Genomic DNA, 12,599 nt, shown 5'->3' on the forward strand with positions numbered 1-12,599 from the left:
AAGATTTCATAGTGCAGGGCAGGGATGCTGCTGGAAGGCCCAGAGAGGCTTCTTAATCTCCAGGGACTGTGGGAAGGGACCCCCTTCTACCCAGTGAATCAATAACAGCAACAAGAATACTAGTAATTCTTTGGGGCATATTACTGTGAATGAAGCTCTTGAGTCGTCTTCGTCTTATTCAGTCCTCACAGTGGCTTTTTGAAGGATGCTTTGTCCCACTGGTTCCCTGATTCACAGAGAAAACAAAAGCTTTGGCCAAAGCCGGTGGGTCCGTGAGGTGTGCTCACACCCTTTGACCCCATGGTGTATGCTGCCTGCTTTTCAGAAGCCACATGGGCCTTCACCAGGGGGATGGTTCCTTGGTGAGTAGAGGGAACAGGGTTCTGTCATGAATGGGAAATGGGTTCTAGGTTTCTTGTTCTGAGGCTTTTCTTGACTTCTCAAGCTTGAGAGGTCTGTCAAGGCTTGTTGGTCTCCCAAGGACTCTCTCCCAAGGCTACCCTTGCTCAGCCTTCAGTCGAGAGTCCCTGAGGGCTTGACCGAACCTGGAGATCCAAAGATCCCAAGCCCTAAACGATTGCAAAGCCTCTTTCCTCTGAAACAAGACAGCAGCAAAAGTCACTGGGTGAAGGGGTCCCCCCTGACCATGCCCCAGAATCTGCATTTCCACTAGCTGGAGTTACTTACCCATCAAAGACTTCCTACTGCCTGTGTGTTTGCTCTTCATTTGAAGCTGTTTGGAAAGTGTAACTTCCAGGACGTCAGACTGTGAGGTTGGCACATGTATCAGAATCGTGGTTTATTAAGCCCAAGCAGAACCTAAGGAAGCCTAAACACCTGGCACAATGTGGTACTTTCTTGGTAGGAATGGACTGTTATCAATCACCACTTGATACAAATGTGGGCTTTTATCATTCAGCCTTAAGAAGGAACTCTGACCACTTTTTCCCAGTTTAGGTTGCCAGACGCTCTGGGTGTGCCCTGGGGAAACGTGATGCTCAGATTCCTTTGGTTTCCTGGGCCAGCAACCTCCTCATTTGCAATTTTAGGTCGGCTTGGTTTCTTTTGCTACTTAACTTTCAATACCAGCCTGCAAATGATCAGAGAGGTGTCAACTGCCTCCTTAGAGCTTCCATGTAGTGTTCTGAACACCATTCAGTCAGACCTCTGTCATTCATTCATTTATTCAAAAAAGTATTTCTTGAATGTCAGCGCTAGGAATTCATAGTGAAAGGGGCAGTGAACTCCCAGCTATTTTTCACAAATGTAGGACTCTCTCTTTCCCCCAATTCAAATTTCCATTAACAGTGGCCTCTGTATGTACCCAGATGAATGAATCTGCCATAGCTGTTCCAATCAGGATTTTTTTTTAAAATTTTTAATTAAGAAGATTTATCCGGCTGCACTGGGTCTTAGTTGCTGTATGTGAGATCTAGTTCTCTGATCAGGGATTGAACCCAGACCCCCTGCATTAGGAGTTCAGAGTCTTAGCCACTGGACCACCAGGGAAGTCCCTCTAATCAGGATTTTTCTTCTCCCCATTTCTCTCTTGTCTGACCCTTGCTTTTGGAGCCAAATTCACTCTAGGCTTAGCCTCTAAAATGATAAACTTCTCCTCCATTAACACAGACAGGCTCAGGGGTGGTTGGGAGAGCCACCAGCTTCCACACCATGCCCTGTCCATTCCAGCACCCAGGGTGGACTCTCCAACACTTATTCCAATCCTTGTTCAATCATCTGTTAGCCATGCATGGCCTCTCCCCTCTATAACTACCACCTGGGATTCCCTTACTGCCCTGGCAAGCCTTCAGCCACCCATCTCATCCCATCCCCATCCTGAGACTTCTCCACCTTCAGATTCAGCTCCCAGGCTCAACCTGGACTGGCCCCACCATGAGGCAACTCCTATCTGTCCTCTTCCCATCATGCTGGCGCCCAGAAGTGGAGGAACTGGTGGCCTCCAGGACACGGTTACAGGGCTGGACCCAGCCCCATCTTCCAGGGGTCTGCTGAGCTGACTGACCTTGTCCAACCCAGACAAACCTGCGAAGTCCAGGCCGCTCCCTGCCAGATGCCCAGGGTTGCTATGACGATCCTCTGCCTGTCTTCCCTGCATGGAGACAATCGAAAAATAAAAGCAAAGACTATTTTATTCTGTGTCCCACCTGGGAGCCATTTAAGCCTCTCCACTCCTTTTGACATGTAATAATTTTTTTTTTCACTTTTAAGATTATCCTGAAATTTCACTTCCTTCTCTTCCCCCTCACTTCAAAACTCTGTGGCAGAGTCTCAGAGAACCTCAGGTCTTAAAGACATACAAACACATGTGCATGTACATGCTTTGCACATGCTTACACACCACGGAGACATTAAACTGCCCTCCCTGGTGCTTGTCAATCAACAGCAAAGCCCCAGGGACCAGGACTTCTCCACCTTGCATTGCGCATCACTTTACAGTTTGCAAAGCCTTTTCATATCCTATCTCATGTGGGAACAACACAGGTGGTATTATCACACCCTCCATTGTTTTTCTTTTTCTTTAGTATATTTATTACAAAGTATCTTCAATGTATAACACTATTTTTAGAAATAATTTGTCCATTTATATATTTATTCAATCAATTTTAAACTATCTTTGTGTGTGTGTGTTTTCAGTCATGTTCCACTCTTTGCCACCCCATGGACTGTATGTAGCCCACCAGGCTCTGCTGTCCATGGATTTTTCCAGGCAAAAATACTGGGCTGGGTTGCCGTTTCCTCCTCCAGGGGACCTTCCCAACCCAGGGATTGAACCCATGTCTCTTGTGTCTCCTGCATTGGCAGGCGTATTCTTTACCACTGTGCCACCATGGAGATATAATTCATATATTATAAAATTCACCCATTTAAAGTATACAATTAAATATCTTTTAGTATTTCATACAGTTGGGCAACCATCACCACAAACTAAATTTAGAACATTTTTGAGTGAGTGAGTGAGTGAGTGAAGTCGCTCAGTCATGTCTGACTCTTTGTGACCCCATGGACTGTAGCCTACCAGGCTCCTCCGTCCATGGGATTCTCCAGGCAAGAATACTGGAGTGGGTTGCCATTTCCTTCTCCAGAGGATCTTCCCGACCCAGGGGTCGAACCTGGGTCTCCTGCATTGGAGGCAGACGCTTTAACCTCTGAGCCACCAGGGAAGTCCTAACATTTTTGACCACCCCCCCAAAAGAAACCACAAATCCATTGCCTCCCCTTGATATCCCTGTCTCTCATCAATAACTAATCTAATTTCTAGCTTTGTAGATTTACCTATTTTTGTTATTTTAAATAAATTGTCAACCTCCATTTTTCATGTGAGAAGACTGTGGCTTGGGATCTTAGGTCCATTGACCCGTGTTACCTGGTGGTAGACTAGGGCTGGAACTAAGGCTTCTTGACACTCTAGTTTTATTTTTCTGTCATCAACCCCCTGAGATGATAGAGTTGGGGTGGTAGCAGAAGGATGCCCCCCTTTCATCTTCCCCACTCTCCCTTTAGTAGGGCCTCACTTGCCCAGTCATGAGCAGTCTTGGGAACTGCTCTTCTCTGAGGGGCAGCCTGTGGGAGCCCAGGCCGGGTCCAGGGTCCACCTGGGCACACGGGATTCCAAGGTCCACTCAGGGCACTCTGGCTCCCTTGGCTTCTGTTTTCCCACTGGAGACCTTCCCCAGCCATGTCTGGACCCCAGCTGAGCAGGCTCTCCACCCTGACCCCAGAGCTACAGTCCACTGCCCCCAGACTCTCTCTCTGCACCCTCGTCCCCACTTGGAATCCTTCTCTCCTTTCCACATGGTGCCCCTGGGGCTTTGCTCTCACTGTACCACCCTTTCTTACCATAATTTCCATCTCTGATAGTTAGCTCCATCTGCCTTAACCTTCCATCTATGTGAACACATGCATTACAATTGGTCCCACACGTGCATCTCACATCAACTATATATTTTTTTTCACGAAGCCCTCTCTCTTACCAAAGACTAGATGTGTACATTGAACGCAGCACCGCCACCTATCATGTTTACTTTGAAGTCATGAACATTTACACCAGCCACACGTTAGCTTAGAACATTCCCATTGACATGTACATCTGTGTTGCTATTTAAACACATTTATGTTGGACGGCCAAGGAGGGCTGCGGGTTTGCAGATAACACAGGCTGCTATCCTATATTACTGCCAGCTCTGATCCAAACAGCCTTTTTCTTAGCTTGCAGGACTGATCGTCATTCCTTGGATGTGTCTTAAAGGCACTGTCCCTAAGTTTGGACTTGAGGGTACACAGATCAAGACCCACAATAACACAGGCAAAGCTGAAGGCCTCCTGGCCTTACAGGGGTGCCCCAGCGTGTGTGTGTGCAAGATTTCTGGTGGCTGCTGGGGTGTGTACCAGCAGGTTTGAGGCCCAGGCCAGGGTTCCTGTTGTCCCCTCCTTGAGTCTTTTGGCCACAGGGAGCAGATTAGAATCCCAGAGGAGCAGGAGCCTGCCTGTGGTCTCCAGTCCTGGAGAACAGGATGAGCAAAAGGACCCTTGGGAAGGAGGCGTGCATTGGTCAGCATGGTCCTGGGGGGCCTTGGCCCTAGTTCCTGTGTTGCTACCCAGGGCTCAGCCTGTCCAGTCTCCCCCACTTAGCAGGGTCTCTGAGGTCCAGAGAGGGCAGGTCAGAGGCTGAGCCAGGCTTGGTCTGGATGTCCGTACCCTTTAGCCCCAGGAATCAGGTTGGGGTCAGGATCAGGCCAGGTCATCCTGTGATTAGAACTGCTGTCTAATGTTTTCTTGGCAACAGCAGTCAGCATGGAGTAGAGCCCAGCTTTGAAATGAGAACGTAGACAAGTGTGGTTTCAAATCTTGATTCTCTCATTACCAGCCATCTGGAGGGCAGCAGGGGGTCGCAGCTGGCAGAATGAACATGGGCATGGTTGTATGCTGGGATATTCCACTCTACTGGTCCAGCTCTGTGGCCTTGGGCTAGTGACTTCCCTGCGAGCCTCAGTTTTCCCCTCTGTAAAATGGGCTAGCTAATGTATCTGCCTCATTGGTTCATTGCATGTGAAGGGTCTACCACAGTACCTGGCATGCAGCAAGTGCTCCTTAAATGCCAGCTCTGTGTTTAGTGTTAATACTGTAATTACTGTTGTATCTGAGTGGTCTTGGGGCTCAGTCTCCTCATCTGTAAAATGGGCTTAATGATGCTACTGAGAGCCCCAGTTGCCCACCTGATGCCAAAGTTCTACCCCTTACTACCCTTCTCCCACTGCTGTGTGACTGCTCTGTCTTTCCCAGATACCCCGGAACAGAGCCCAGAGAGGGAGAGGAAAGAAGGAGACAAGGAAATAAATATCTCAGCATCCACCTGTCAGTTAGCAATGGTGGCGTCAGTTTTCATAGAGAAGGGGAATCTGCAAAGTAGTCAAAAAAATATTTCCTCTGTGACTCCAGCAGCCCAGCTGTTCTTTTTCAGGAAAAGTGCTGAGGGCTGAAAATAAAATAAAGGAACAATGATAGAAAGACACAAGGAAAGAAGGGAGGGAGAGGGGATGGAAGGGAGTGGTAGACAAAACAGACAGAGGAGAGAGGGCATAGGGCATGGCAGCAGAGAGGGGACCGAGGCTTGGCCGGTGTCTGTCTCAGGCTGCCTGGAACATCCTTCAGCAAGGCTGCCGTCACCCCAGCACAGGCTCTAGTGGAAGAATCTGTCTCTAATCTTTAACACTGGGATTGTTTTTGTGAGTCTTCCTGCTCAATTTCAGGGAGCCCCTTGGGCCCCTGGGCCTTTTAGAAAAGGACACATCTCATCAATGAGTTAAACATTGCCCTCAGTGCTGAGGAGGGAGGACTTGGAGAAGAATTCCCAGGCTCCCACTCAGCCTCTGACCATATTCTGACTCTGACCCCATTCTGGGCAGTTGTGGCTACTCCATGGACCTTGTGTACACCATGTCCAACCTTCACGCCTTTGCACCTACTGTTCCTTCCTCCTAGAATGTCTGTCCCATTCTCTGAAGGTCAGGATCCTACCACTCCTGAAACACTGCCTCCTCCAGGGAGACCCCTGGGATTTCCTCCCTTCCCTGGGGTTCTTCTCTCCTCCCTTCCTGCTCTGGTCACTACTCATCTTGTGTCAGACCCTCTCGTTAGTTGGGCCTGCCTCTCCACTTGTGCCCTGGCAGACGAACTAGGACCCTTTCAGCTCTAGCTTCCTAGTGCCTTCTGTGGGGGGGCAAGACAGCACAGGGGACATAGCAGAGGCCTGGTCTGGGAGGCTCCAGGGGCTTTGATTCTCAGCCAGGCACCCACCTGGCCCTAGACTCCCACCAGGGAGGCTACAAGGGAAACCTTTCTCCCAGCTTCAGCATTAGTACCTGTAAAATAGGCAGTTAGACAAATGAATTCTAGGTCCCCTACCCCACACCCAACCAGCTGAGAGCCTTCCCCAATCTTCACACTCTCTGCTGGAATGTGCTCGGGTCCCACTTCCTTCCCTATGGCCTTGGGTAAATTACTGTGCTTCTCTGTGCCTCTGCGTCCTTATCTGTAAGGCAGAGACACTCGGAACATCTTCCTCATGGAGGAATGCCTAGATTATAGGAGGGCCCTGGTACCTGGCACAGAGTAAATGCTCAGGAGGTATTAGGCATTTCTATTTTTCTCCACTGCCTATGGTGGGGCCTGCCTCTCTTTTGGGCCCTTTTAGTCGGAGAAGGCAATGGCACCCCACTCCAGTACTCTTGCCTGGAGAATCCCATGGACAGAGAAGCCTGGTAGGCTACAGTCCACGGGGTCGCTAAGAGTCGGACACGACTGAGCGGCTTCACTTTCACTTTTCCCTTTCATGCACTGGAGAAGGAAATGGCAACCCACTCCAGTATTCTTGCCTGGAGAATCCCAGGGACGGCGGAGCCTGGTGGGCTGCCGTCTGTGGGGTCGCACAGAGTCGGACACGACTGAAGCGACTTAGCAGCAGCAGCAGCAGACGAGCACACCATACCTGGCTGCCAGCCAATCCCAGCCCTACCTCTTGTGATTGTCAAAGCCCCTGCCCTTCCTGGGGTGCTCCTGAGGACAGAGACCCCTGGGAGGACACCTGATGCTGGAGCCGCAGGCGGTGGGGAGGGAGATGGAGAAGGGTCATGGCAGGCTCGGCATGGGGAGATCTCTGAGCCAGGGGCTGGCCCTCAGACCATGCCCTGAATGTGGGTTTTACTGGTCTGTTTCCAGGAGAGACAGCCCGCTGGGCTCTGCTCTGGTCCACGGGAGTGTGGGGGAAACTGCAGTTTCCTGCCTGGGCTCCACGTGCTCAGAACTGTGTGACCTGTATTGGGAGCACCAAGAGAGAGGTGAGAGGCGGGAAGGAGTCCTTGACCTCTCAGTGGATTGTGAGTTGCAGCCCAGTCTGCACCCCACCCCCACCCCCCGCCCCGCTCCTGTTTCCTCATTCCTGCCCCCAACTCAGCTCTCTTGGTTGCCATGACAGCAGGGCGCTGGGAAGCAGGACTCCTTCTGGGGACAGAACCAGAGTTTGCCAGCATGTATGCCAGGGGTGGAGGTGGACGCGTGCCTTCGTGTACACACCTGGGTCCGCCGGCACACTGGCATGTGCTGGGGTAGCGGCGGGGGCTGTGTGTTTGGGTGGGGTCCCCGGTTCACACACGCTTCCCTGACGTGTAGCTAAAGCAGAGACAGGAACCAGCTGTGCCTTAACTGACTACAGGGGTCATAGGTGCATTTGCCCCTCCAGGAGGTGGTTGTCTGCCCCCGTCACACCCTCAAGGCCCTTCTCGTGTCACTGGCCCCTCCATGAAGCAGGCAGGCTTGGCAGTACCATTCCAATCTGTAGTTGGGGAAACTGAGGCTTGCTCAGGTACGTGTGCTTTCGCTGGGCTCTCGTGGGAGCACCAGCCATGCTGAGGCTCTTCTGGGGCCTTCTGGCTCCTGCAGCAGAGGAAGTGTCTGGGGGGCCTTTGGGATCCTGTGCTCCTGGGCCGTCTCCTCTTCCACTGAGGAGGGCAGGCTAATGTCCACCACGAGGAGAGAATTAGCAGCAAGATGTTGAACTATTCTCTTCACTCTCCATTTCCCAGAGTTAACTGATGGCTAAGGGAGGGCTGCTGGCCTTTCTAAAGTGGCTCTGGAGCCTGCTCTCTAGGGGGACCTGGAAGCTGTGTAGTGAGCGCAGGTGTGAGCAAAGCCAGGGAGGCAGCAGGAGGGACCAACCTGCCGGCTGGAAGGGAGGGCCTGAATTTGTTCGCGGCGCTTCCCACACTTCAGACGCTCGCTGGCATTTATCTTTAGCCATGAGATGTGCAGGTACCCCTCCACCCCAACATGCTCCTCCAGCGCGTTAACTAAATGTGGAGCTGTCCCTGCCAAGTTCAAGGGTGGGGAGAGAGAGCTGGGCACTGGCGGGATGAGTGGTGATGAGCACCACCTCCGCCTGCTGCTTGGGCTGCCTCTGGGGAGAGAGGCAGTGAGACAGAGCAGGCCTCGGGGTCAGCCCTCTGCTCAGCCTGCTGTGGACCCCTCAGTCCCCTGAGTCAGGAATTGGAGGGGAGGGGAAGGAGGCTCCCTGACAAGCTGGTTTCAGGGGATGTGCTTATGCAAGGAGTGTCTGGGTGTGCCAAGAGGGGGGTCCACAAGTCTGTGAGTCACTGGGAAATTTCCTGAGGGCACACCAGGCCTCTCTTCCCACTTGCCTGATGAGCACCACGACAATGCAGGTATTTATGGCTGGTTTTCACACCCCAGCAGGTGGTGTGAACACACTGCATCAGAGTGTATGAGCCCATGCTTTGGTTCAGTGTGGGGGCCCCCCTTTGTTTGGGGCCTTCTAGATGTCTCCACCTCAGGCTGCTGCCTGAGCCACATCATTTACCCCTTAAAAAAGATTCCAACTGGAGTGTCCTCCTTCCATTCCCAAACCTCTGTGACTGTCAGCAGGGCCAGACCTGGCTGCTATTCCTGGCTCCACTGACTAGGACAAATCACTTCCTGTTTCTGAGCCTCAGTTTCCCCATCTGTGAAATGGGCACAATAGTGCCCTCTGTACATGTTGCTGAAGGAATTGAGGGTACCATCCAGAATTGTGTCCACCAGCTTCAGGAGTGACTGGTGAGAAGTCAACTAGGCCTCATCCCTGCTTTGGGGCCCATTTCCTGTGCTAGGCTCATGTGCTAGGTTCTTTCTTACTCTCCTGGTGTCACTCAGACTTCTATCAGCGCCACCCTCATTTCCTTGGTTATAGAAATGCCACATTAGGTAGTAGGCCCAGAAGGGGCAGATAGATACTCAGGTCTGCCCTTGGAACTCCTGGAACTGGGGTACGCCCCTCAGTCACCTGCCCTTCAGGCTCTGGTCAGCCAGTTGTGGGAGGTGGGCTTCTAGGACAACATGGGCAGAGAGGGGATTTAGAGGGTGGGCGTGATCTAGGTGTAGACCACAATTTCTGCTCCTCTCCAGCACAGCCGGAAACCCTGAATGGGGACTTGGGTTTTCCATCTGTGGACTGATGGGGCTTCGAGAATGGGGAGATGCAGAAAAGTCCTGTTCAGGTCACTGAACCCTGACATACATAACCGAAATGACACATCACATTCAACAGTGATACAAACAGAACAGATTTGCAATACAACACTGTTATAATAATAATGATGATAAAATCATAGCACAAAAAACTGGACACACATACAGAGCAGACATTGCTGCATCAACTAGATTCATGATCACAACGGTACACTCTCTTGATGGCTGATCATGGCACTGGGCCCTGTTCTGGGGCTCTGAATGGGTTATGTCATTTAATCCTCATGACACTTTGGAGCAGGTAAAGGGACTTGCCTAAGTGCTCTGCCCAGAGGGCTCCATGTTCCAGAAGGTTCTCCCACTTATCACACTCACCCATACCCCTGTTTGCAGATATATCATCCCCTTTCCCAATCTCATACTGGAGGGAGAAGAGACAGGAGGTCAAAAGGCCTAGGGGTCCTGCTGGGGGTGGCCCAGGCTCTCAGAAAGGATGCCTGGGTTTCTCACATCCCTACCTGAGATCTTCCTCTGGTCCTAGCTGCCTCTGGGCCAGATCTGTGGCTCCTCTCAGGGTGGAAACACTCAATCATGGAGCTTGGGATGCATCCTCCTATGGGCCCACCTTCCCGGATGTCAGTGCTGTGGCTGGTGGACAGCACACTCTAGAATGGCAGGAAAGGGGGTGCAGCGCACATAGCCGGGAGAGGCCCGAGGAGGTGCCATGGACCTGAGGCTCCCGTCCTCCCTGTGTGTCCACCCTCCAACCTTCCCCAACGAGCCTCTCTTCCCCTCCGTGTAACCTGACTATTGCTGATTGTCCAGCAGTCCTTATCAAGGTCTAAACTAGCCAAGGGAAGCGAGAGGGTCCTTCTCACCTTTGAGGGTTGCCCAGCCCTCAGTCCTACCCCCAGGGCCCTGTGTTTCCCCTGACCTCCTGGACAGCCCTATTCTCCTCCCGATCCAGACCAGGCAGCCTGCCTACTCTCCACTCCTCAGCTCCCAGCACCATCCAGGGGACATGGTCAGGTCCACCTGTCACTGGCCCAGGAGTCTGGCCTGCCTTTCTCTACCTGACCCCCTGAGAGAAGGAGAGTAAGCCAGATAGATGGAGGGAGAGACAGAGATAGAGGGACAGACCCTCTAGCGGTCAAGGAGGGACCAGTGCGGATCTCCGGGAGCCATGAGGGGCTGACCTGATCAAAACCCACCCCCACTCCCCGCAAAAGTGCACGCCAGCCTGTAACCACTCTATGCACCTTCTATATGCTCTGCCTATTTAGTTTGGTGCAGACTTTGGAAGGCAATGGCAACCCACTCCAGGACTCTTGCCTGGAAAATCCCATGGATGGAGGAGCCTGGTAGGCTGCGGTCCATGGGGTCGCGAAGAGCTGGACACGACTGAGCAACTTCACTTTCACTTTTCACTTTCATGCATTGGAGACGGAAATGACAACCCACTCCAGTGTTCTTGCCTAGAGAATCCCAGGGACGGCGGAGCCTGGTGGGCTGCCATCTATGGGGTCACACAGAGTTGGACATGACTGAAGCGACTTAGCAGCAGCAGCAGACATGTTTCAGCTCCCCCACATCTGACTTTTGTGATCCTGGGCAAAAGATGTTCCCTCTCCAGGCGGGGGTAGGGGGCAGTGTCCTTAGGTTCTGAGTGAGCACCCAGCCCCAAGAGCTGTCCCTCCAAAATGCCTCCATCCTCTCTGTCCAGGCCACCTGGCTGTCATCCCACTGGGCAGGTGGTAGGTACATAAGCAGGTGCCTGGGGCTGGGAGTCCTCAGGCAGGAGGAGTGGTCCTGGGAACCCCACACCACAATGGCTGTTGGAGTATTCGCATCCCAACAGTCACAACACAGTGCCCAGCACCCAGTGTGACAGTGCAAGCCTCCCACTTCCTCCAGGGCTGAGCCCAGCAGGTGAGAGCCCAGGGGAGAGGCAGGAGGGCCTGGCTATAGGCATCAGCATTGACTTGTTGTGTGACCTTGGGCAGTGACGATACCTCTCTGTGCATCTGCCAAGCAGGCCATGGTGGGACAGAGCAGTCCTGCACCAGATAAGATAAGAGGTGCAGAGGGGACCCCTGGAGGAGAGGCCCAGCCCAAAGCATAACTGATAGAAACTCTCAGGATTCCTTTCTTTCCTTTGGAAGAAGGAAACCACTGACAGAAGGAATGCTTTCCTGGGGGTATTTCTGCTGCTGGAAGCCAAGCCCAGGTGTCAGGCCTGCTCTTAGCTCCCTGTGTGGTCTCAGGCAGGTTATGGAGGGGGATCTGGCTGCTCTCCTGGGCACCCTCCCTAGGCCCAGGAAGGAGGCCCTCTTGTCCTGTGTGGCCCTTAACGGAGCTGAGCACACCATGGGCTCCCAAGTGCCCCATTCAGGCTGACTGGCTGCACCCCCTGGAAGGAAGCATTCTAGAGACCACAGACCTCCCAGCCTGAAAGACAGTGAAGTTCAAGCTCTTTATTATCCAGGAGCCAAAATGCTTGCCTTCCCAACCTCCCTCCTACCTTCCCACTCCCCCGAGGTCTCTCTCTCTCTCTCTCTCTCTGGCCCTGGAGTATCCCCCATCTTCTTCCTCTGTTCCCTAGGGTGGGAGGTGCCCTGTATGTGGTGGAGCCTGGGTGGGGGTGCCCTGTGTGTGGTGGGGCCTGGGGTGGGGGTGCCCTGTGTGTGGTGGAGCCTGGGGTGGCCACGCCCTGGCAGCTGGACTCCTTTCCCCTCCTCAGCTATCTCTCTCTTCCTCCTAATGTCCTGCAGGCCTTAAATGAAGCATAAACAGAGCCTGGCAGAGGGAAGCCTCATTAGGCCGGATCTAATTAGAAGCCCCTGTGGGGGTGGGGGTGGACAAGGGAGGTAGAGGGGGCATCCTATGCATAAGGGCCTATGTGCACCCAGAGTATCACATACATATGCTCCTAGGATCCTTCCCACAATCCTCCAAGAGGCATGGCTAGACCCAGGTAGTGTGAATGGGAAGTGGCTCAGAGAGGGTGGGTGACTTGCCCAAGGTCACACAGCTGGCAGGTGGCTCTCCTGTGATGTGCACCC

The 12,599-nt window shown here is 52.7% G+C and overlaps 1 protein-coding gene and 1 non-coding gene across 4 annotated transcripts in view; one reads left to right on the top strand and one right to left on the bottom strand.

The window, feature by feature from the left end:
* LINGO1 (leucine rich repeat and Ig domain containing 1) overlaps window positions 1–12,599 on the top strand; it is a 215,501-nt gene that overhangs the window by 175,333 nt on the left and 27,569 nt on the right. The window contains exon 6 of one of the 3 annotated variants that reach the window (XM_081549523.1): window positions 7,237–7,355. The exons of the other annotated variants lie outside the window; for them this stretch is intronic. The gene's annotated coding sequence lies outside the window, so the exon portion shown is untranslated. The remainder of the gene's footprint in view (window positions 1–7,236; window positions 7,356–12,599) is intronic. 3 annotated transcript variants of the gene reach the window in all.
* On the bottom strand, window positions 3,111–3,182 carry TRNAW-CCA (transfer RNA tryptophan (anticodon CCA)). Its single transcript has one exon. It is a non-coding gene; the product is annotated as a tRNA-Trp (tRNA).

The sequence above is a fragment of the Giraffa tippelskirchi genome, chromosome 12 (genome assembly GCF_054371585.1).
Source record: "Giraffa tippelskirchi isolate mGirTip1 chromosome 12, T2T-mGirTip1v1.2.pri, whole genome shotgun sequence".
In the NCBI taxonomy this organism is placed as follows: Eukaryota; Metazoa; Chordata; class Mammalia; order Artiodactyla; family Giraffidae; genus Giraffa; species Giraffa tippelskirchi.